Here is a 4031-nt window from a genome sequence, read left to right as displayed (position 1 = left end):
CAAGAATCGAGATACAGAAGAAGGCTGTGGCCTGGAACCTAAGTCTTCAACGAATTAGGTGAATAACCATGGGGAAGGGAGAAAACAGTAATGAGAAGGAGGCCAGCGTGCTCTACCTGGGGACCAAGGATCATAAAGAAATGGCACAGGGGCAAAGAGGGAGGACACCCATCTTGAACCCCCCGATCCTGAATAATGCGGGGTATGAGAACACAGACAGCACCTCAGGGGGTTTCAGGAACGGATGTCCCCCCAAGAAGGGCCAGGGTCAAACAAAGAGAGGGAGGAAATGGCTAATGGACTACTAATTTCCCAGGATACAGGGAAGGGTTGGGGGTGGGGGCGCCCCAGGAAAAAAAAGGGGAACTGCTTTAAGGGAACAGCAGGATGGGAAGATAACGAGAGAGGGATCGGGAGTCAGGAGAGTTGGTGATCACGGTAAGTGCTCGAAAGATTCCTATGGAATCAAATGGAATTATTAGGATATAATAACATATAAGCCCGACAGGTCCAACAGGAGAGTTCTAACTGCAGGATGGTAGGAGTGAGAGCACCAGTCCACGATGAAGGTCATGACACTGATGATGGTGACATGGTGCTGACACTCACGGCCAGTCTTGAACACCTGCTGTGTGCCCGGCTCGGGGGGGAACACTCCATATCTGGTCCTCCCAGTGGTCTTCTCAGGCAAAAATCGTTGCATGGCTATCCCCACGAGGACTCTGCACTGAAGGCGGGAACATCACAACAGAGGCATCCTAGGACTCTTGGGAGGCTAACTGGCTTTCTTAACCTGGCGGTAACCCAGGGAGGTAGGAACCAGCCTCATGCACGGTAGGACATAGTAACTGCAACCAAGTAATATTCAGATGAGGGTATCAAGGGGTTCATGGGGAACCTTTTTCGTTGAGCGTCCGAATCTTCATTTCGGTTCAGGTCATGACCTGAGGGTCGTGACATCCATCGTCACATCGGTCTCACAGCCACTGTGGATTCCTGCTTGAGATTCTTTCCCCTCCCCTCCTCCTCTCCCCACAAGCCCTGCCCACCCCTGCCACAGGGGCCAGCACTCCTCTCTAAAATAAATGAATAAATCATATCTACAAAGGAAAAAAAGAATGGAGGGAAACCACAGTAGTAATAATAATTTGTGGAAGGCTTCACTCTGTGCTAGATCCTGTGCTCACTGCCTTGGATCTATTTCTCATTGAATCCTTCCATCCCAAAGGCCGGTTACCATTCTTATCCCCATTCCAAAGACAGGACTGGGGCAGAAAGGGATTGGACCATGATTCATGCAAGGAATCCCTATGTTATCAATAACATGACTTTCCGACAAGGTTTAAGGATTTAACACACCACGGTGAAGATGCCGATCACGAAAGCACGGAACTTGAAGGACAGAGCCCTGCAAAATGGTTTCAAACATGAACTTGTGGATTCTCCCAACCTTCTTGCATGTTTCCAATGAAGGAAAGCCCCGTGCCAAAAAAGCTGTCATGAAACGCATCCACATGGCAAACAACCTGGTCTTTACAGCCCGGGACCTATCCCAGAAGATTCTGACTCAGTCAGTCTAGAGGAGGATCTAAGAATCCTCTTTTTTTATTATTTAAAAAGCCCACAGGCTCTGCTGATGTGCCCGTTGGCCTGGGTACGACTGCCTTAGAGTCTCTGCAATTCCAAACCCAAACTTGCCCTACAATGTGTAGCTGTCTGCAGACACAGGGGGCACTGGAAACTGAGGCAGAGAGGAACAGAGAAATTATAAAAACCTTCCCACAGAGAGTCACGAATAGGCAAGCTCTACTTACACTATTTCTCTCCCCTTTTGCTGTATCTGAGTTACTCCACAGTTGATTTCCTTTTTTTTTTTTTTAAGATTTTATTTATTTATTTGTCAGAGAGAGAGAGAGATATCACAAGTAGGCAGAGTGGCAGGCAGAGGTGGAGAGAGAAGCAGTCTCCCCGCTGAGCAGAGAGCCCGATGTGGGACTCGATCCCAGGCCTCTGAGATCATGACCTGAGCCAAAGGCAGCAGCTGAACCCACTGAGCCACCTAGGCATCCCTGATTTACTTTTTAAAGTAAGCAAGTTTGCACAAAGTGTTACCAACAAATATTAAATAAATCCATATTAACAACTTTTCAAGAAACATAATTGTAATATGCTACTGAAAAGTATTTTCTTTCTCTCTGATCATTTCAGTGGCACATCAGATTCCCTTAGCAAATAATAGTCAATAAGAGAAAAATGATTTCTGATTCAACAGTGCTACACATGTGGTCAACAGCACCTACAAACTGGAGAAGAAATGAAGTTGGGGAGAAGCCATTTAAATTCACATATATCACCACAGACTGTCCCCAAGTCTTCAAAACTTCTGTATTTATCTATTTACTGAATCAACCACTACTAATACCTATTACATGTCATTCATGGCTCTAAGTCTTTTATTAATGTTAAATACGATTTCGTCTTTACAATCAGCTATGAAGCAGGATGATTATCATCCGCATTTCTCCCACCAGGAAACTGGGATAAAGAGTGCTTCGGTAACACAGCTCTTAAGTGGCGAAGCTAAGATCAGCTTGGCGCTGGTTTAAATCACTCTGCTAAGTCTCCAAGTACCTACAAAAGCGCAAGTCTTCACCCCAAACCTTGGTTTTCCCCACAATACAGTCCCCACGTGGCTCCAGCCTCAAGGACATTCAATTCTTTGAACAGTTCACACTCCTGCCCTGTTCTAATGGAACACCCTCCCACATCTACCATTTGTCTTAGACTGCCGGTTTCAGCTGAATCATGATTTCCAAATTACAAACTCAAACACACCCTGTATTTCTCAGCACTCAAGGAAAAACTGTAATTATTTATTTCACGGGTAATTATTTGTTTCTGTCTTGTCCATACAGGTGGTGAGTACCTCAGACACCCGTCAGACCTATTGATCGTGTGTCCGCAATCACCACCCACTACCCACCCAAAAGGAAGGGCCCACCACAAAGGGCCCCACTACAACCCTGAGAATGTAGACTCCAGGGGCCTCCACCCAAGAGCTCTGGAAAGTACTGGCTCTGTGCACGAATACTACGCGGTCCTGGGCCCGCATCCCTCTGAACCACCCCCTTCCCGCCTTCATTGGCCTGACCTCAGGTTCACAATGGGGATCCAGACAACCCCCAGTGGGATGCAACTTACTCAAGAGGGAGAATCCGAACATTTCCCCCGTCAACAGGACACTTAACTCCTTTCACGCCGGTCTTCCAGCAAGGCCTCAGGCCCAAGAAGACTGACACCCCCGTCTGCCTGGTTCGGGCCGCGTCCCCAATCCCGCTAGCCCCAGGTCAGGCGCACAGCAGGGGTGAGATAATTAGCCGCTCCTTACATGAAGCCCCGCTCCGGGCTCTTCACGGCTGCGAAAGCAGGGGCGCACGAGGTGACGGCTACCTTTTGGCGAACGAGCGTGTTCCTGAGACACGGGCCCGCCTGCCACCGAGGCCCCAGCCCCCAGAGGACGCCGGCCCCTGAGCCCTCACCCCGCAGGTACCTCTGAGCAAAGAAGCATCTTCACAAGCGCCGCGCACTCCCTCGTCGTCTGTATCGAGGAGAAAGGCAGGAAGCGAAAGCGGGCGTCCTCAGGCCACTGTCCTTGGACGCGGGGGTTCCGGAATGCTGTGCCCCGCGGAGAGACGCAAGCGGGTCCACAAATACCGAGGGGAACCGCCAGCCTCGGAGACGCAGGGCAGAAGGGCTGGCTCCGCGGACTCAGGGACGCCGCTGCCGTCAGCTCCGCTAACAGCCTTCCCGCTCATTGGCGCGATTGCTGAGTCGCTGACTGGATAATTTCCCCTCCGGCCTGAGCGAGCGTCCGTGTTGTGTGGCTGGGAACGAAAGAATTATCCAAAGACTCGAAAGCCGGGACAAGGAGGCCCAAAAAACCCGGGCCAGTAGCGTCTGGATTGACGCGCCAATGAGCAGGAAGGTTTCTCGGGGAGTCTGACGTCAGTGACGTCATTGAGCCGCGCCGG

Source organism: Meles meles, unplaced genomic scaffold (assembly GCF_922984935.1).
Source record: "Meles meles unplaced genomic scaffold, mMelMel3.1 paternal haplotype, whole genome shotgun sequence".
Lineage (NCBI taxonomy): Eukaryota > Metazoa > Chordata > Mammalia > Carnivora > Mustelidae > Meles > Meles meles.
This window is presented reverse-complemented; position numbering follows the sequence as displayed.